This window comes from Pleurodeles waltl, unplaced genomic scaffold, assembly GCF_031143425.1.
Source record: "Pleurodeles waltl isolate 20211129_DDA unplaced genomic scaffold, aPleWal1.hap1.20221129 scaffold_39, whole genome shotgun sequence".
Classification (NCBI taxonomy): Eukaryota; Metazoa; Chordata; class Amphibia; order Caudata; family Salamandridae; genus Pleurodeles; species Pleurodeles waltl.
The window spans coordinates 2,546,707-2,567,500 of NW_027150097.1; the positions used below are offsets into that span (position 1 = coordinate 2,546,707).

General features: G+C 43.2%; 11 non-coding genes across 11 annotated transcripts; all 11 read left to right on the top strand.

Annotated features, from left to right (window-relative positions):
* The first annotated feature begins 1,150 nt into the window (after positions 1-1,150).
* TRNAT-UGU (transfer RNA threonine (anticodon UGU)) lies at positions 1,151-1,223 on the top strand. Its single transcript has one exon. It is a non-coding gene; the product is annotated as a tRNA-Thr (tRNA).
* Positions 1,224-2,985: 1,762 nt separating this feature from the next.
* Positions 2,986-3,058, top strand: TRNAT-UGU (transfer RNA threonine (anticodon UGU)). Its single transcript has one exon. It is a non-coding gene; the product is annotated as a tRNA-Thr (tRNA).
* A 1,763-nt stretch (positions 3,059-4,821) lies between these two features.
* On the top strand, positions 4,822-4,894 carry TRNAT-UGU (transfer RNA threonine (anticodon UGU)). The gene has a single exon. It is a non-coding gene; the product is annotated as a tRNA-Thr (tRNA).
* A 1,762-nt stretch (positions 4,895-6,656) lies between these two features.
* On the top strand, positions 6,657-6,729 carry TRNAT-UGU (transfer RNA threonine (anticodon UGU)). Its single transcript has one exon. It is a non-coding gene; the product is annotated as a tRNA-Thr (tRNA).
* Positions 6,730-8,492: 1,763 nt separating this feature from the next.
* Positions 8,493-8,565, top strand: TRNAT-UGU (transfer RNA threonine (anticodon UGU)). The gene has a single exon. It is a non-coding gene; the product is annotated as a tRNA-Thr (tRNA).
* A 1,763-nt stretch (positions 8,566-10,328) lies between these two features.
* Positions 10,329-10,401, top strand: TRNAT-UGU (transfer RNA threonine (anticodon UGU)). Its single transcript has one exon. It is a non-coding gene; the product is annotated as a tRNA-Thr (tRNA).
* A 1,762-nt stretch (positions 10,402-12,163) lies between these two features.
* On the top strand, positions 12,164-12,236 carry TRNAT-UGU (transfer RNA threonine (anticodon UGU)). The gene has a single exon. It is a non-coding gene; the product is annotated as a tRNA-Thr (tRNA).
* A 1,762-nt stretch (positions 12,237-13,998) lies between these two features.
* Positions 13,999-14,071, top strand: TRNAT-UGU (transfer RNA threonine (anticodon UGU)). The gene has a single exon. It is a non-coding gene; the product is annotated as a tRNA-Thr (tRNA).
* Positions 14,072-15,834: 1,763 nt separating this feature from the next.
* Positions 15,835-15,907, top strand: TRNAT-UGU (transfer RNA threonine (anticodon UGU)). The gene has a single exon. It is a non-coding gene; the product is annotated as a tRNA-Thr (tRNA).
* A 1,762-nt stretch (positions 15,908-17,669) lies between these two features.
* Positions 17,670-17,742, top strand: TRNAT-UGU (transfer RNA threonine (anticodon UGU)). Its single transcript has one exon. It is a non-coding gene; the product is annotated as a tRNA-Thr (tRNA).
* Positions 17,743-19,504: 1,762 nt separating this feature from the next.
* TRNAT-UGU (transfer RNA threonine (anticodon UGU)) lies at positions 19,505-19,577 on the top strand. Its single transcript has one exon. It is a non-coding gene; the product is annotated as a tRNA-Thr (tRNA).
* Positions 19,578-20,794: the final 1,217 nt, after the last annotated feature.

Genomic DNA, 20,794 nt, shown 5'->3' on the forward strand with positions numbered 1-20,794 from the left:
TTTGTGCCACAATGGTGCGCCTCCCCGAGGCTGGTGTAAGGAGAACAGATGTCTTTATTTCTCCATGTTACTGCCTCTTTGCATGTGGTGTGCTGCAATTTGCAGAACATATACAAGGAGTAAACAAGCACTTGCAATACAACTGGTCTGGCATTTCTCCGAGATAGAGCTATTAGCAGTTGTAAACTCCCAACCAGACTTTTCTTGACTCATTAAATGTAAATAATGAGCGCAATCGCGCTGCTACAGTTCACTCATATTGAAACCTATCGGCAAAAGTGCAATTATCTATGTAACCGGCAAAAGTTCAATTAATTATGTAACAGGGTCGATGTCATGCAATGAGCTCGACTTCTGTCAAACGAGATCGTGCTGTGAAAAAAAGAGAAAAAGTAGTCCACAAACCAGATGGAAAACAGCGAGCCTCCTATGTTTTCAGTACTTGGTCGCTGCGCTCAAGGAGGGCTAACCACCGGAAAAGGCATGACGTATGCATGCCTTCCACTAACGAAAGCAAGCAGATTTTAACAGGGAAGCCCACGAACCAATGAAAGACACCAACGTGAAATGGACGGGGCTCCTAGCCCTTTTCTAACTACAAAAGCGTCTCGCAAGCAATACGCATGCGCAAGCGCATTCTAGCGCAGGCTTGACTCTAAAAAATCTCCTATGATAGTTGGAGGAAGATATCCCTTTATGCACATCAGCTCTCCTGAACATAAGGCAGATACCCTTGCACTCAAGGCAGCCCGAAGTGCACCTTTGCATAGACAAAGAGCAGAACTGCACCATTTCTGTGAAGATATGTCTCAGTTCTGCTCTCTTCGAGTGACGCACAAAGGAACTTTGCTCGCTGTGCTGCACTCTGTCCCTTCTTTCTAAATATTCCAATTAGTGATCAGTTTACCAAAAAAGTAGCAAATCTGCACCCATAGATGTACTCCTTGAAAGGATACAAATTTACTACCTTTTTAAAATACACAATCACTGGCAATAGTAGCCTTGGAAAGCTATGCCAGATTGAGGTTTGAAGCTATGCCCCTTTTCTTTCTCAGACTCACACAATCCTCTCTCCTGCTGATTCCATTGTAACTCAGGTATGCTCTGCTCCTTCATATAGTCCCCAGCACGGCATCCTGACAAGTCTCCTGGCTCCATAGCTCAGAGGTTAGAGCACTGGTCTTGTAAACCAGGGGTCGTGAGTTCAAATCTCACTGGGGCCTCACAAACATTTTGGATTTAACAACACTTTTTAGTTCATTGGGGAGCCTCACTACAAATATTCTTTTCAAGATAGAAAAACAAAGGCGACACAGGGCAAAGCACGCAAGAACGGGGGGCATTACACACAGTGTCAGTGGAATGACAAACACAAGACTCCTACAGGGTCATACAATTGACTTGTGTGAGTATGGGGGATGTTTAGAGTGTGACATCCCAAAATATCATTCTTGACTTGGTCGTTGGCTTTGGTGCCCCTTCAGCCACGTCCTTTCCAATGCACATGTCATTTTTTTAATATCATCCTGATTTCACTGTGAGATTTTAACTTGTTCTTTTTTTCGGGTCCGGAATTTAAGTGTACATTGAGGCCCATGTTTAAACAGATTTTTCATCGGGTTGCATCACTTTTTCGATGCAGCATTAACACAATTCGTTTTTTGGTATTTACAAAGCCATGCACATGTTAAGAAAAAGTAACAGCACACAGCACCTTGCTCTGCCATGCTTTACTTTGCGTCAGGTAGGTGTTCCACAGGTGGTACATGGTTTTCTTGCACATCCACACATGGATTTTGATGCAAACCCATGTTTACAAAAACATACAGTCATGGTTTTGTGCCACAATGGTGCGCCTCCTCGAGGCTGGTGTAAGGAGAACAGATGTCTTTATTTCTCCATGTCACTGCCTCTTTGCATGTGGTGTGCTGCAATTAGCAGAACAGATACAAAGAGTAAACAAGTACTTGCAATACAACTGGTCTGGCATTTCTCCGAGATAGAGCTATTAGCAGTTGTAAACTCCCAACCAGACTTTTCTTGACTCATTAAATATAAATAATGAGCGCAATCGCGCTGCTACAGTTCACTCATATTGAAACCTATCGGCAAAAGTGCAATTATCTATGTAACCGGCAAAAGTTCAATTAATTATGTAACAGGGTCGATGTCATGCAATGAGCTCGACTTCTGTCAAACGAGATCGTGCTGTGAAAAAAAGAGAAAAAGTAGTCCACAAACCAGATGGAAAACAGCGAGCCTCCTATGTTTTCAGTACTTGGTCGCTGCGCTCAAGGAGGGCTAACCACCGGAAAAGGCATGACGTATGCATGCCTTCCACTAACGAAAGCAGGCAGATTTTAACAGGGAAGCCCACGAACCAATGAAAGACACCAACGTGAAATGGACGGGGCTCCTAGCCCTTTTCTAACTACTACAGCGTCTCGCAAGCAATACGCATGCGCAAGCGCATTCTAGCGCAGGCTTGACTCTAAAAAATCTCCTAGGATAGTTGGAGGAAGATATCCCTTTATGCACATCAGGTCTCCTGAACATAAGGCAGATACCCTTGCACTCAAGGCAGCCCGAAGTGCACCTTTGCATAGACAAAGAGCAGAACTGCACCATTTCTGTGAAGATATGTCTCAGTTCTTCTCTCTTCGAGTGACGCACAAAGGAACTTTGCTGGCTGTGCTGCACTGCGTCCCTTCTTTCTAAATATTCCAATTAGTGATCAGTTTACCAAAAAAGTAGCAAATCTGCACCCATAGATGTACTCCTTGAAAGGATACAAATTTACTACCTTTTTAAAATACACAATCACTGGCAATAGTAGCCTTGGAAAGCTATGCCAGATTCAGGTTTGAAGCTATGTCCCTTTTCTTTCTCAGACTCACACAATCCTCTCTCCTGCTGATTCCATGGTAACTCAGGTATGCTCTGCTCCTTCATATGGTCCCCAGCACAGCATTCTGACAAGCTCCTGGCTCCATAGCTCAGGGGTTAGGGCACTGGTCTTGTAAACCAGGGGTCGTGAGTTCGAATCTCACTGGGGCCTCACAAACATTTTGGATTTAACAACACTTTTTAGTTCATTGGGGAGCCTCACTACAAATATTCTTTTCAAGACAGAAAAACAAAGGCGACACAGGGCAAAGCACACAAGAAAGGGGGGCATTACACACAGTGTCAGTGGAATGACAAACACAAGACTCCTACAGGGTCATACAATTGACTTGTGTGAGTATGGGGGATGTTTAGAGTGTGACATCCCAAAATATCATTCTTGACTTGGTCATTGGCTTTGGTGCCCCTTCAGCCACGTCCTTTCCAATGCACATGTCATTTTTTTAATATCATCCTGATTTCACTGTGAGATTTTAACTTGTTCTTTTTTTCGGGTCCGGAATTTAAGTGTACATTTAGGCCCATGTTTAAACAGATTTTTCATCGGGTTGCATCACTTTTTCGATGCAGCATTAACACAATTAGTTTTTTGGTATTTACAAAGCCATGCACATGTTAAGAAAAAGTAACAGCACACAGCACCTTGCTCTGCCATGCTTTACTTTGCGTCAGGTAGGTGTTCCACAGGTGGTACATGGTTTTCTTGTACATCCACACATGGATTTTGATGTAAACCCATGTTTACAAAAACATACAGTCATGGTTTTGTGCCACAATGGTGCGCCTCCCCGAGGCTGGTGTAAGGAGAACAGATGTCTTTATTTCTCCATGTTACTGCCTTTTTGCATGTGGTGTGCTGCAATTTGCAGAACAGATACAAGGAGTAAACAAGCACTTGCAATACAACTGGTCTGGCATTTCTCCGAGATAGAGCTATTAGCAGTTGTAAACTCCCAACCAGACTTTTCTTGACTCATTAAATGTAAATAATAAGCGCGATCGTGCTGCTACAGTTCACTCATATTGAAACCTATCGGCAAAAGTGCAATTATCTATGTAACCGGCAAAAGTTCAATTAATTATGTAACAGGGTTGATGTCATGCAATGAGCTCGACTTCTGTCAAACGAGATTGTGCTGTGAAAAAAAAGAGAAAAAGTAGTCCACAAACCAGATGGAAAACAGCGAGCCTCCTTTGTTTTCAGTACTTGGTCGCTGCGCTCAAGGAGGGCTAACCACCGGAAAAAGCATGACGTATGCATGCCTTCCACTAACGAAAGCAAGCAGATTTTAACAGGGAAGCCCACGAACCAATGAAAGACACCAACGTGAAATGGACGGGGCTCCTAGCCCTTTTCTAACTACAACAGCGTCTCGCAAGCAATACGCATGCGCAAGCGCATTCTAGCGCAGGCTTGACTCTAAAAAATCTCCTATGATAGTTGGAGGAAGATATCCCTTTATGCACATCAGCTCTCCTGAACATAAGGCAGATACCCTTGCACTCAAGGCAGCCCGAAGTGCACCTTTGCATAGACAAAGAGCAGAACTGCACCATTTCTGTGAAGATATGTCTGAGTTCTGCTCTCTTCGAGTGACGCACAAAGGAACTTTGCTGGCTGTGCTGCACTGCGTCCCTTCTTTCTAAATATTCCAATTAGTGATCAGTTTACCAAAAAAGTTGCAAATCTGCACCCATAGATGTACTCCTTGAAAGGATACAAATTTACTACCTTTTTAAAATACACAATCACTGGCAATAGTAGCCTTGGAAAGCTATGCCAGATTGAGGTTTGAAGCTATGCCCCTTTTCTTTCTCAGACTCACACAATCCTCTCTCCTGCTGATTCCATTGTAACTCAGGTATGCTCTGCTCCTTCATATAGTCCCCAGCACGGCATCCCTACAAGCTCCTGGCTGCATAGCTCAGGGGTTAGAGAACTGGTCTTGTAAACCAGGGGTCGTGAGTTCAAATCTCACTGGGGCCTCACAAACATTTTGGATTTAACAACACTTTTTAGTTCATTGGGGAGCCTCACTACAAATATTCTTTTCAAGATAGAAAAATAAAGGCGACACAGGGTAAAGCACGCAAGAACGGGGGGCATTACACACAGTGTCAGTGGAATGACAAACACAAGACTCCTACAGGGTCATACAGTTCACTTGTGTGAGTATGGGGGATGTTTAGAGTGTGACATCCCAAAATATCATTCTTGACTTGGTCGTTGGCTTTGGTGCCCCTTCAGCCACGTCCTTTCCAATGCACATGTCATTTTTTTAATATCATCCTGATTTCACTGTGAGATTTTAACTTGTTCTTTTTTTCGGGTCCGGAATTTAAGTGTACATTGAGGCCCATGTTTAAACAGATTTTTCATCGGGTTGCATCACTTTTTCGATGCAGCATTAACACAATTCGTTTTTTGGTATTTACAAAGCCATGCACATGTTAAGAAAAAATAACAGCACACAGCACCTTGCTCTGCCATGCTTTACTTTGCGTCAGGTAGGTGTTCCACAGGTGGTAAATGGTTTTCTTGTACATCCACACATGGATTTTGATGCAAACCCATGTTTACAAAAACATACAGTCATGGTTTTGTGCCACAATGGTGCGCCTCCCCGAGGCTGGTGTAAGGAGAACAGATGTCTTTATTTCTCCATGTCACTGCCTCTTTGCATGTGGTGTGCTGCAATTAGCAGAACAGATACAAAAAATAAACAAGTACTTGCAATACAACTGGTTTGGCATTTCTCCGAGATAGAGCTATTAGCAGTTGTAAACTCCCAACCAGACTTTTCTTGACTCATTAAATATAAATAATGAGCGCAATCGCGCTGCTACAGTTCACTCATATTGAAACCTATCGGCAAAAGTGCAAATATCTATGTAACCGGCAAAAGTTCAATTAATTATGTAACAGGGTCGATGTCATGCAATGAGCTCGACTTCTGTCAAACAAGATCGTGCTGTGAAAAAAAGAGAAAAAGTAGTCCACAAACCAGATGGAAAACAGCGAGCCTCCTATGTTTTCAGTACTTGGACGCTGCGCTCAAGGAGGGCTAATCACCGGAAAAGGCATGACGTATGCATGCCTTCCACTAACGAAAGCAAGCAGATTTTAACAGGGAAGCCCACGAACCAATGAAAGACACCAACGTGAAATGGACGGGGCTCCTAGCCCTTTTCTAACTACTACAGCGTCTCGCAAGCAATACGCATGCGCAAGCGCATTCTAGCGCAGGCTTGACTCTAAAAAATCTCCTAGGATAGTTGGAGGAAGATATCCCTTTATGCACATCAGCTCTCCTGAACATAAGGCAGATACCCTTGCACTCAAGGCAGCCCGAAGTGCACCTTTGCATAGACAAAGAGCAGAACTGCACCATTTCTGTGAAGATATGTCTCAGTTCTGCTCTCTTCGAGTGACGCACAAAGGAACTTTGCTGGCTGTGCTGCACTGCGTCCCTTCTTTCTAAATATTCCAATTAGTGATCAGTTTACCAAAAAAGTAGCAAATCTGCACCCATAGATGTACTCCTTGAAAGGATACAAATTTACTACCTTTTTAAAATACACAATCACTGGCAATAGTAGCCTTGGAAAGCTATGCCAGATTCAGGTTTGAAGCTATGCCCCTTTTCTTTCTCAGACTCACACAATCCTCTCTCCTGCTGATTCCATTGTAACTCAGGTATGCTCTGCTCCTTCATATGGTCCCCAGCACAGCATCCTGACAAGCTCCGGGCTCCATAGCTCAGGGGTTAGAGCACTGGTCTTGTAAACCAGGGGTTGTGAGTTCAAATCTCACTGGGGCCTCACAAACATTTTGGATTTAACAACACTTTTTAGTTCATGGGGGGGCCTCACTACAAATATTCTTTTCAAGATAGAAAAACAAAGGCGACACAGGGCAAAGAACGCAAGAAAGGGGGGCATTACACACAGTGTCAGTGGAATGACAAACACAAGACTCCTACAGGGTCATACAATTGACTTGTGTGAGTATGGGGGATGTTTAGAGTGTGACATCCCAAAATATCATTCTTGACTTGGTCATTGGCTTTGGTGCCCCTTCAGCCACGTCCTTTCCAATGCACATGTCATTTTTTTAATATCATCCTGATTTCACTGTGAGATTTTAACTTGTTCTTTTTTTCGGGTCCGGAATTTAAGTGTACATTTAGGCCCATGTTTAAACAGATTTTTCATCGGGTTGCATCACTTTTTCGATGCAGCATTAACACAATGAGTTTTTTGGTATTTACAAAGCCATGCACATGTTAAGAAAAAGTAACAGCACACAGCACCTTGCTCTGCCATGCTTTACTTTGCGTCAGGTAGGTGTTCCACAGGTGGTACATGGTTTTCTTGTACATCCACACATGGATTTTGATGTAAACCCATGTTTACAAAAACATACAGTCATGGTTTTGTGCCACAATGGTGCGCCTCCCCGAGGCTGGTGTAAGGAGAACAGATGTCTTTATTTCTCCATGTTACTGCCTCTTTGCATGTGGTGTGCTGCAATTTGCAGAACAGATACAAGGAGTAAACAAGCACTTGCAATACAACTGGTCTGGCATTTCTCCGAGATAGAGCTATTAGCAGTTGTAAACTCCCAACCAGACTTTTCTTGACTCATTAAATGTAAATAACGAGCGCGATCGTGCTGCTACAGTTCACTCATATTGAAACCTATCGGCAAAAGTGCAATTATCTATGTAAACGGCAAAAGTTCAATTAATTATGTAACAGGGTTGATGTCATGCAATGAGCTCGACTTCTGTCAAACGAGATTGTGCTGTGAAAAAAAAGAGAAAAAGTAGTCCACAAACCAGATGGAAAACAGCGAGCCTCCTTTGTTTTCAGTACTTGGTCGCTGCGCTCAAGGAGGGCTAACCACCGGAAAAAGCATGACGTATGCATGCCTTCCACTAACGAAAGCAAGCAGATTTTAACAGGGAAGCCCACGAACCAATGAAAGACACCAACGTGAAATGGACGGGGCTCCTAGCCCTTTTCTAACTACAACAGCGTCTCGCAAGCAATACGCATGCGCAAGCGCATTCTAGCGCAGGCTTGACTCTAAAAAATCTCCTATGATAGTTGGAGGAAGATATCCCTTTATGCACATCAGCTCTCCTGAACATAAGGCAGATACCTTTGCACTCAAGGCAGCCCGAAGTGCACCTTTGCATAGACAAAGAGCAGAACTGCACCATTTCTGTGAAGATATGTCTCAGTTCTGCTCTCTTCGAGTGACGCACAAAGGAACTTTGCTGGCTGTGCTGCACTGCGTCCCTTCTTTCTAAATATTCCAATTAGTGATCAGTTTACCCAAAAAGTAGCAAATCTGCACCCATAGATGTACTCCTTGAAAGGATACAAATTTACTACCTTTTTAAAATACACAATCACTGGCAATAGTAGCCTTGGAAAGCTATGCCAGATTCAGGTTTGAAGCTATGTCCCTTTTCTTTCTCAGACTCACACAATCCTCTCTCCTGCTGATTCCATTGTAACTCAGGTATGCTCTGCTCCTTCATATGGTCCCCAGCACAGCATTCTGACAAGCTCCTGGCTCCATAGCTCAGGGGTTAGGGCACTGGTCTTGTAAACCAGGGGTCGTGAGTTCAAATTTCACTGGGGCCTCACAAACATTTTGGATTTAACAACACTTTTTAGTTCATTGGGGAGCCTCACTACAAATATTCTTTTCAAGACAGAAAAACAAAGGCGACACAGGGCAAAGCACGCAAGAAAGGGGGGCATTACACACAGTGTCAGTGGAATGACAAACACAAGACTCCTACAGGGTCATACAATTGACTTGTGTGAGTATGGGGGATGTTTAGAGTGTGACATCCCAAAATATCATTCTTGACTTGGTCATTGGCTTTGGTGCCCCTTCAGCCACGTCCTTTCCAATGCACATGTCATTTTTTTAATATCATCCTGATTTCACTGTGAGATTTTAACTTGTTCTTTTTTTCGGGTCCGGAATTTAAGTGTACATTTAGGCCCATGTTTAAACAGATTTTTCATCGGGTTGCATCACTTTTTCGATGCAGCATTAACACAATTAGTTTTTTGGTATTTACAAAGCCATGCACATGTTAAGAAAAAGTAACAGCACACAGCACCTTGCTCTGCCATGCTTTACTTTGCGTCAGGTAGGTGTTCCACAGGTGGTACATGGTTTTCTTGTACATCCACACATGGATTTTGATGTAAACCCATGTTTACAAAAACATACAGTCATGGTTTTGTGCCACAATGGTGCGCCTCCCCGAGGCTGGTGTAAGGAGAACAGATGTCTTTATTTCTCCATGTTACTGCCTTTTTGCATGTGGTGTGCTGCAATTTGCAGAACAGATACAAGGAGTAAACAAGCACTTGCAATACAACTGGTCTGGCATTTCTCCGAGATAGAGCTATTAGCAGTTGTAAACTCCCAACCAGACTTTTCTTGACTCATTAAATGTAAATAATAAGCGCGATCGTGCTGCTACAGTTCACTCATATTGAAACCTATCGGCAAAAGTGCAATTATCTATGTAACCGGCAAAAGTTCAATTAATTATGTAACAGGGTCGATGTCATGCAATGAGCTCGACTTCTGTCAAACGAGATTGTGCTGTGAAAAAAAAGAGAAAAAGTAGTCCACAAACCAGATGGAAAACAGCGAGCCTCCTTTGTTTTCAGTACTTGGTCGCTGCGCTCAAGGAGGGCTAACCACTGGAAAAAGCATGACGTATGCATGCCTTCCACTAACGAAAGCAAGCAGATTTTAACAGGGAAGCCCACGAACCAATGAAAGACACCAACGTGAAATGGACGGGGCTCCTAGCCCTTTTCTAACTACAACAGCATCTCGCAAGAAATACGCATGCGCAAGCGCATTCTAGCGCAGGCTTGACTCTAAAAAATCTCCTATGATAGTTGGAGGAAGATATCCCTTTATGCACATCAGCTCTCCTGAACATAAGGCAGATACCCTTGCACTCAAGGCAGCCCGAAGTGCACCTTTGCATAGACAAAGAGCAGAACTGCACCATTTCTGTGAAGATATGTCTCAGTTCTGCTCTCTTCGAGTGAAGCACAAAGGAAATTTGCTGGCTGTGCTGCACTGCGTCCCTTCTTTCTAAATATTCCAATTAGTGATCAGTTTACCAAAAAAGTAGCAAATCTGCACCCATAGATGTACTCCTTGAAAGGATACAAATTTACTACCTTTTTAAAATACACAATCACTGGCAATAGTAGCCTTGGAAAGCTATGCCAGATTGAGGTTTGAAGCTATGCCCCTTTTCTTTCTCAGACTCACACAATCCTCTCTCCTGCTGATTCCATTGTAACTCAGGTATGCTCTGCTCCTTCATATAGTCCCCAGCACGGCATCCTGACAAGCTCCTGGCTCCATAGCTCAGGGGTTAGAGCACTGGTCTTGTAAACCAGGGGTCATGAGTTCAAATCTCACTGGGACCTCACAAACATTTTGGATTTAACAACACTTTTTAGTTCATTGGGGAGCCTCACTACAAATATTCTTTTCAAGATAGAAAAACAAAGGCGACACAGGGCAAAGCACGCAAGAAAGGGGGGCATTACACACAGTGTCAGTGGAATGACAAACACAATACTCCTACAGGGTCATACAATTGACTTGTGTGAGTATGGGGGATGTTTAGAGTGTGACATCCCAAAATATCATTCTTGACTTGGTCGTTGGCTTTGGTGCCCCTTCAGCCACGTCCTTTCCAATGCACATGTCATTTTTTTAATATCATCCTGATTTCACTGTGAGATTTTAACTTGTTCTTTTTTTCGGTCCGGAATTTAAGTGTACATTTAGGCCCATGTTTAAACAGATTTTTCATCGGGTTGTATCACTTTTTCGATGCAGCATTAACACAATTAGTTTTTTGGTATTTACAAAGCCATGCACATGTTAAGAAAAAGTAACAGCACACAGCACCTTGCTCTGCCATGCTTTACTTTACGTCAGGTAGGTGTTCCACAGGTGGTACATGGTTTTCTTGTACATCCACACATGGATTTTGATGTAAACCCATGTTTACAAAAACATACAGTCATGGTTTTGTGCCACAATGGTGCGCCTCCCCGAGGCTGGTGTAAGGAGAACAGATGTCTTTATTTCTCCATGTTACTGCCTCTTTGCATGTGGTGTGCTGCAATTTGCAGAACAGATACAAGGAGTAAACAAGCACTTGCAATACAACTGGTCTGGCATTTCTCCGAGATAGAGCTATTAGCAGTTGTAAACTCCCAACCAGACTTTTCTTGACTCATTAAATGTAAATAATGAGCGCAATCGCGCTGCTACAGTTCACTCATATTGAAACCTATCGGCAAAAGTGCAATTATCTATGTAACCGGCAAAAGTTCAATTAATTATGTAACAGGGTCGATGTCATGCAATGAGCTCGACTTCTGTCAAACGAGATCGTGCTGTGAAAAAAAGAGAAAAAGTAGTCCACAAACCAGATGGAAAACAGCGAGCCTCCTATGTTTTCAGTACTTGTTCGCTGCGCTCAAGGAGGGCTAACCACAGGAAAAGGCATGACGTATGCATGCCTTCCACTAACGAAAGCAAGCAGATTTTAACAGGGAAGCCCACGAACCAATGAAAGACACCAACGTGAAATGGACGGGGCTCCTAGCCCTTTTCTAACTACAACAGCGTCTCGCAAGCAATACGCATGCGCAAGCGCATTCTAGCGCAGGCTTGACTCTAAAAAATCTCCTATGATAGTTGGAGGAAGATATCCCTTTATGCACATCAGCTCTCCTGAACATAAGGCAGATACCCTTGCACTCAAGGCAGCCCGAAGTGCACCTTTGCATAGACAAAGAGCAGAACTGCACCATTTCTGTGAAGATATGTGTCAGTTCTGCTCTCTTCGAGTGACGCACAAAGGAACTTTGCTCGCTGTGCTGCACTGTGTCCCTTCTTTCTAAATATTCCAATTAGTGATCAGTTTACCAAAAAAGTAGCAAATCTGCACCCATAGATGTACTCCTTGAAAGGATACAAATTTACTACCTTTTTAAAATACACAATCACTGGCAATAGTAGCCTTGGAAAGCTATGCCAGATTGAGGTTTGAAGCTATGCCCCTTTTCTTTCTCAGACTCACACAATCCTCTCTCCTGCTGATTCCATTGTAACTCAGGTATGCTCTGCTCCTTCATATAGTCCCCAGCACGGCATCCTGACAAGTCTCCTGGCTCCATAGCTCAGAGGTTAGAGCACTGGTCTTGTAAACCAGGGGTCGTGAGTTCAAATCTCACTGGGGCCTCACAAACATTTTGGATTTAACAACACTTTTTAGTTCATTGGGGAGCCTCACTACAAATATTCTTTTCAAGATAGAAAAACAAAGGCGACACAGGGCAAAGCACGCAAGAAAGGGGGGCATTACACACAGTGTCAGTGGAATGACAAACACAAGACTCCTACAGGGTCATACAATTGACTTGTGAGAGTATGGGGGATGTTTAGAGTGTGACATCCCAAAATATCATTCTTGACTTGGTCGTTGGCTTTGGTGCCCCTTCAGCCACGTCCTTTCCAATGCACATGTCATTTTTTTAATATCATCCTGATTTCACTGTGAGATTTTAACTTGTTCTTTTTTTCGGGTCCGGAATTTAAGTGTACATTGAGGCCCATGTTTAAACAGATTTTTCATCGGGTTGCATCACTTTTTCGATGCAGCATTAACACAATTCTTTTTTTGGTATTTACAAAGCCATGCACATGTTAAGAAAAAGTAACAGCACACAGCACCTTGCTCTGCCATGCTTTACTTTGCGTCAGGTAGGTGTTCCACAGGTGGTACATGGTTTTCTTGTACATCCACACATGGATTTTGATGCAAACCCATGTTTACAAAAACATACAGTCATGGTTTTGTGCCACAATGGTGCGCCTCCTCGAGGCTGGTGTAAGGAGAACAGATGTCTTTATTTCTCCATGTCACTGCCTCTTTGCATGTGGTGTGCTGCAATTAGCAGAACAGATACAAAGAGTAAACAAGTACTTGCAATACAACTGGTCTGGCATTTCTCCGAGATAGAGCTATTAGCAGTTGTAAACTCCCAACCAGACTTTTCTTGACTCATTAAATATAAATAATGAGCGCAATCGCGCTGCTACAGTTCACTCATATTGAAACCTATCGGCAAAAGTGCAATTATCTATGTAACCGGCAAAAGTTCAATTAATTATGTAACAGGGTCGATGTCATGCAATGAGCTCGACTTCTGTCAAACGAGATCGTGCTGTGAAAAAAAGAGAAAAAGTAGTCCACAAACCAGATGGAAAACAGCGAGCCTCCTATGTTTTCAGTACTTGGTCGCTGCGCTCAAGGAGGGCTAACCACCGGAAAAGGCATGACGTATGCATGCCTTCCACTAACGAAAGCAGGCAGATTTTAACAGGGAAGCCCACGAACCAATGAAAGACACCAACGTGAAATGGACGGGGCTCCTAGCCCTTTTCTAACTACTACAGCGTCTCGCAAGCAATACGCATGCGCAAGCGCATTCTAGCGCAGGCTTGACTCTAAAAAATCTCCTAGGATAGTTGGAGGAAGATATCCCTTTATGCACATCAGGTCTCCTGAACATAAGGCAGATACCCTTGCACTCAAGGCAGCCCGAAGTGCACCTTTGCATAGACAAAGAGCAGAACTGCACCATTTCTGTGAAGATATGTCTCAGTTCTGCTCTCTTCGAGTGACGCACAAAGGAACTTTGCTGGCTGTGCTGCACTGCGTCCCTTCTTTCTAAATATTCCAATTAGTGATCAGTTTACCAAAAAAGTAGCAAATCTGCACCCATAGATGTACTCCTTGAAAGAATACAAATTTACTACCTTTTTAAAATACACAATCACTGGCAATAGTAGGCTTGGAAAGCTATGCCAGATTCAGGTTTGAAGCTATGTCCCTTTTCTTTCTCAGACTCACACAATCCTCTCTCCTGCTGATTCCATTGTAACTCAGGTATGCTCTGCTCCTTCATATGGTCCCCAGCACATCATCCTGACAAGCTCCTGGCTCCATAGCTCAGGGGTTAGGGCACTGGTCTTGTAAACCAGGGGTCGTGAGTTCAAATCTCACTGGGGCCTCACAAACATTTTGGATTTAACAACACTTTTTAGTTCATTGGGGAGCCTCACTACAAATATTCTTTTCAAGACAGAAAAACAAAGGCGACACAGGGCAAAGCACGCAAGAAAGGGGGGCATTACACACAGTGTCAGTGGAATGACAAACACAAGACTCCTACAGGGTCATACAATTGACTTGTGTGAGTATGGGGGATGTTTAGAGTGTGACATCCCAAAATATCATTCTTGACTTGGTCATTGGCTTTGGTGCCCCTTCAGCCACGTCCTTTCCAATGCACATGTCATTTTTTTAATATCATCCTGATTTCACTGTGAGATTTTAACTTGTTCTTTTTTTCGGGTCCGGAATTTAAGTGTACATTTAGGCCCATGTTTAAACAGATTTTTCATCGGGTTGCATCACTTTTTCGATGCAGCATTAACACAATTAGTTTTTTGGTATTTACAAAGCCATGCACATGTTAAGAAAAAGTAACAGCACACAGCACCTTGCTCTGCCATGCTTTACTTTGCGTCAGGTAGGTGTTCCACAGGTGGTACATGGTTTTCTTGTACATCCACACATGGATTTTGATGTAAACCCATGTTTACAAAAACATACAGTCATGGTTTTGTGCCACAATGGTGCGCCTCCCCGAGGCTGGTGTAAGGAGAACAGATGTCTTTATTTCTCCATGTTACTGCCTTTTTGCATGTGGTGTGCTGCAATTTGCAGAACAGATACAAGGAGTAAACAAGCACTTGCAATACAACTGGTCTGGCATTTCTCCGAGATAGAGCTATTAGCAGTTGTAAACTCCCAACCAGACTTTTCTTGACTCATTAAATGTAAATAATAAGCGCGATCGTGCTGCTACAGTTCACTCATATTGAAACCTATCGGCAAAAGTGCAATTATCTATGTAACCGGCAAAAGTTCAATTAATTATGTAACAGGGTTGATGTCATGCAATGAGCTCGACTTCTGTCAAACGAGATTGTGCTGTGAAAAAAAAGAGAAAAAGTAGTCCACAAACCAGATGGAAAACAGCGAACCTCCTTTGTTTTCAGTACTTGGTCGCTGCGCTCAAGGAGGGCTAACCACCGGAAAAAGCATGATGTATGCATGCCTTCCACTAACGAAAGCAAGCAGATTTTAACAGGGAAGCCCACGAACCAATGAAAGACACCAACGTGAAATGGACGGGGCTCCTAGCCCTTTTCTAACTACAACAGCGTCTCGCAAGCAATACGCATGCGCAAGCGCATTCTAGCGCAGGCTTGACTCTAAAAAATCTCCTATGATAGTTGGAGGAAGATATCCCTTTATGCACATCAGCTCTCCTGAACATAAGGCAGATACCCTTGCACTCAAGGCAGCCCGAAGTGCACCTTTGCATAGACAAAGAGCAGAACTGCACCATTTCTGTGAAGATATGTCTGAGTTCTGCTCTCTTCGAGTGACGCACAAAGGAACTTTGCTGGCTGTGCTGCACTGCGTCCCTTCTTTCTAAATATTCCAATTAGTGATCAGTTTACCAAAAAAGTAGCAAATCTGCACCCATAGATGTACTCCTTGAAAGGATACAAATTTACTACCTTTTTAAAATACACAATCACTGGCAATAGTAGCCTTGGAAAGCTATGCCAGATTGAGGTTTGAAGCTATGCCCCTTTTCTTTCTCAGACTCACACAATCCTCTCTCCTGCTGATTCCATTGTAACTCAGGTATGCTCTGCTCCTTCATATAGTCCCCAGCACGGCATCCCGACAAGCTCCTGGCTGCATAGCTCAGGGGTTAGAGCACTGGTCTTGTAAACCAGGGGTCTTGAGTTCAAATCTCACTGGGGCCTCACAAACATTTTGGATTTAACAACACTTTTTAGTTCATTGGGGAGCCTCACTACAAATATTCTTTTCAAGATAGAAAAATAAAGGCGACACAGGGCAAAGCACGCAAGAACGGGGGGCATTACACACAGTGTCAGTGGAATGACAAACACAAGACTCCTACAGGGTCATACAATTGACTTGTGTGAGTATGGGGGATGTTTAGAGTGTGACATCCCAAAATATCATTCTTGACTTGGTCGTTGGCTTTGGTGCCCCTTCAGCCACGTCCTTTCCAATGCACATGTCATTTTTTTAATATCATCCTGATTTCACTGTGAGATTTTAACTTGTTCTTTTTTTCGGGTCCGGAATTTAAGTGTACATTTAGGCCCATGTTTAAACAGATTTTTCATCGGGTTGCATCACTTTTTCGATGCAGCATTAACACAATTCGTTTTTTGGTATTTACAAAGCCATGCACATGTTAAGAAAAAATAACAGCACACAGCACCTTGCTCTGCCATGCTTTACTTTGCGTCAGGTAGGTGTTCCACAGGTGGTACATGGTTTTCTTGTACATCCACACATGGATTTTGATGCAAACCCATGTTTTCAAAAACATACAGTCATGGTTTTGTGCCACAATGGTGCGCCTCCCCGAGGCTGGTGTAAGGAGAACAGATGTCTTTATTTCTCCATGTCACTGCCTCTTTGCATGTGGTGTGCTGCAATTAGCAGAACAGATACAAACAATAAACAAGTACTTGCAATACAACTGGTTTGGCATTTCTCCGAGATAGAGCTATTAGCAGTTGTAAACTCCCAACCAGACTTTTCTTGACTCATTAAATATAAATAATGAGCGCAATCGCGCTGCTACAGTTCACTCATATTGAAACCTATCGGCAAAAGTGCAAATATCTATGTAACCGGCAAAAGTTCAATTAATTATGTAACAGGGTCGATGTCATGCAATGAGCTCGACTTCTGTCAAACGAGATCGTGCTGTGAAAAAAAGAGAAAAAGTAGTCCACAAACCAGATGGAAAACAGCGAGCCTCCTATGTTTTCAGTACTTGGTCGCTGCGCTCAAGGAGGGCTAATCACCGGAAAAGGCATGACGTATGCATGCCTTCCACTAACGAAAGCAAGCAGATTTTAACAGGGAAGCCCACGAACCAATGAAAGACACCAACGTGAAATGGACGGGGCTCCTAGCCCTTTTCTAACTACTACAGCGTCTCGCAAGCAATACGCATGCGCAAGCGCATTCTAGCACAGGCTTGACTCTAAAAAATCTCCTATGATAGTTGGAGGAAGATATCCCTTTATGCACATCAGCTCTCCTGAACATAAGGCAGATACCCTTGCACTCAAGGCAGCCCGAAGTGCACCTTTGCATAGACAAAGAGCAGAACTGCACCATTTCTGTGAAGATATGTCTCAGTTCTGCTCTCTTCGAGTGACGCACAAAGGAACTTTGCTGGCTGTGCTGCACTGCGTCCCTTCTTTCTAAATATTCCAATTAGTGATCAGTTTACCAAAAAAGTAGCAAATCTGCACCCATAGATGTACTCCTTGAAAGGATACAAATTTAGTACCTTTTTAAAATACACAATCACTGGCAATAGTAGCCTTGGAAAGCTATGCCAGATTCAGGTTTGAAGCTATGCCCCTTTTCTTTCTCAGACTCACACAATCCTCTCTCCTGCTGATTCCATTGTAACTCAGGTATGCTCTGCTCCTTCATATAGTCCCCAGCACGACCCTCTGACAAACACCTGGCTCGATAGCTCAGGGGTTAGAGCACTGGTATTGTAAACCAAGGGTCGTGAGTTCAAATCTCACTGGGGCCTCACAAACATTTTGGATTTAACAACACTTTTTAGTTCATTGGGGAGCCTCACTACAAATATTCTTTTCAAGATAGAAAAACAAAGGCGACACAGGGCAAAGCACGCAAGAAAGGGGGGCATTACACACAGTGTCAGTGGAATGACAAACACAAGACTCCTACAGGGTCATACAATTGACTTGTGTGAGTATGGGGGATGTTTAGAATGTGACTTCCCAAAATATCATTCTTGACTTGGACGTTGGCTTTGGTGCCCCTTCAGCCACGTCCTTTCCAATGCACATGTCATTTTTTTAATATCATCCTGATTTCACTGTGAGATTTTAACTTGTTCTTTTTTTCGGGTCCGGAATTTAAGTGTACATTTAGGCCCATGTTTAAACAGATTTTTCATCGGGTTGCATCACTTTTTCGATGCAGCATTAACACAATTAGTTTTTTGGTATTTACAAAGCCATGCACATGTTAAGAAAAAGTAACAGCACACAGCACCTTAATCTGCCATGCTTTACTTTGCGTCAGGTAGGTGTTCCACAGGTGGTACATGGTTTTCTTGTACATCCACACATGGATTTTGATGTAAACCCATGTTTACAAAAACATACAGTCATGGTTTTGTGCCACAATGGTGCGCCTCCCCGAGGCTGGTGTAAGGAGAACAGATGTCTTTATTTCTCCATGTTACTGCCTCTTTGCATGTGGTGTGCTGCAATTTGCAGAACAGATACAAGGAGTAAACAATCACTTGCAATACAACTGGTCTGGCATTTCTCCGAGATAGAGCTATTAGCAGTTGTAAACTCCCAACCAGACTTTTCTTGACTCATTAAATGTAAATAATGAGCGCAATCGCGCTGCTACAGTTCACTCATATTGAAACCTATCGGCAAAAGTGCAATTATCTATGTAACCGGCAAAAGTTCAATTAATTATGTAACAGGGTCGATATCATGCAATGAGCTTGACTTCTGTCAAACGAGATCGTGCTGTGAAAAAAAGTGAAAAAGTAGTCCACAAACCAGATGGAAAACAGCAAGCCTCCTATGTTTTCAGTACTTGGTCGCTGCGATCAAGGAGGGCTAACCACCGGAAAAGGCATGACGTATGCATGCCTTCCACTAACGAAAGCAAGCAGATTTTAACAGGGAAGCCCACGAACCAATGAAAGACACCAACGTGAAATGGACGGGGCTCCTAGCCCTTTTCTAACTACAACAGCGTCTCGCAAGCAATACGCATGCGCAAGCGCATTCTAGCGCAGGCTTGACTCTAAAAAATCTCCTATGATAGTTGTAGGAAGATATCCCTTTATGCACATCAGCTCTCCTGAACATAAGGCAGATACCCTTGCACTCAAGGCAGCCCGAAGTGCACCTTTGCATAGACAAAGAGCAGAACTGCACCATTTCTGTGAAGATATGTCTCAGTTCTGCTCTCTTCGAGTGACGCACAAAGGAACTTTGCTCGCTGTGCTGCACTGTGTCCCTTCTTTCTAAATATTCCAATTAGTGATCAGTTTACCAAAAAAGTAGGAAATCTGCACCCATAGATGTACTCCTTGAAAGGATACAAATTTACTACCTTTTTAAAATACACAATCAATGGCAATAGTAGCCTTGGAAAGCTATGCCAGATTGAGGTTTGAAGCTATGCCCCTTTTCTTTCTCAGACTCACACAATCCTCTCTCCTGCTGATTCCATTGTAACTCAGGTATGCTCTGCTCCTTCAGATAGTCCCCAGCACGGCAGCCTGACAAGCTCCTGGCTCCATAGCTCAGGGGTTAGAGCACTGGTCTTGTAAACCAGGGGTCGTGAGTTCAAATCTCACTGGAGCCTCACTAACATTTTGGATTTAACAACACTTTTTAGTTCATTGGGGAGCCTCACTACAAATATTCTTTTCAAGATAGAAAAACAAAGGCGACACAGGGCAAAGCACGCAAGAACGGGGGGCATTACACACAGTGTCAGTGGAATGACAAACACAAGACTCCTACAGGGTCATTCAATTGACTTGTGTGAGTATGGGGGATGTTTAGAGTGTGACATCCCAAAATATCATTCTTGACTTGGTCGTTGGCTTTGGTGCCCTTTCAGCCACGTCCTTTCCAATGCACGTGTCATTTTTTAATATCATCCTGATTTCACTGTGAGATTTTAACTTGTTCTTTTTTTCGGGTCCAGAATTTAAGTGTACATTTAGGCCCATGTTTAAACGGATTTTTCATCGGGTTGCATCACTTTTTCGATGCAGCATTAACACAATTCGTTTTTTGGTATTTACAAAGCCATGCACATGTTAAGAAAAAGTAACAGCACACAGCACCTTGCTCTGCCATGCTTTACTTTGCGTCAGGTAGGTGTTCCACAGGTGGTACATGGTTTTCTTGTACACCCACACATGGATTTTGATGTAAACCCATGTTTACAAAAACATACAGTCATGGTTTTGTGCCACAATGGTGCGCCTCCCCGAGGCTGGTGTAAGGAGAACAGATGTCTTTATTTATCCATGTTACTGCCTCTTTGCATGTGGTGTGCTGCAATTTGCAGAACAGATACAAGGAGTAAACAAGCACTTGCAATACAACTGGTCTGGCATTTATCCGAGATAGAGCTATTAGCAGTTGTAAACTCCCAACCAGACTTTTCTTGACTCATTAAATGTAAATAATGAGCGCAATCGCCCTGCTACAGTTCACTCATATTGAAACCTATCGGCAAAAGTGCAATTATCTATGTAACCGGCAAAAGTTCAATTAATTATGTAACAGGGTCGATGTCATGCAATGAGCTCGACTTCTGTCAAACGAGATCGTGCTGTGAAAAAAAGAGAACAAGTAGTCCACCAACCAGATGGAAAACAGCGAGCCTCCTATGTTTTCAGTACTTGGTCGCTGCGCTCAAGGAGGGCTAACCACCGGAAAAGGCATGACGTATGCATGCCTTCCACTAACGAAAGCAAGCAGATTTTAACAGGGAAGCCCACGAACCAATGAAAGACACCAACGTGAAATGGACGGGGCTCCTAGCCCTTTTCTAACTACTACAGC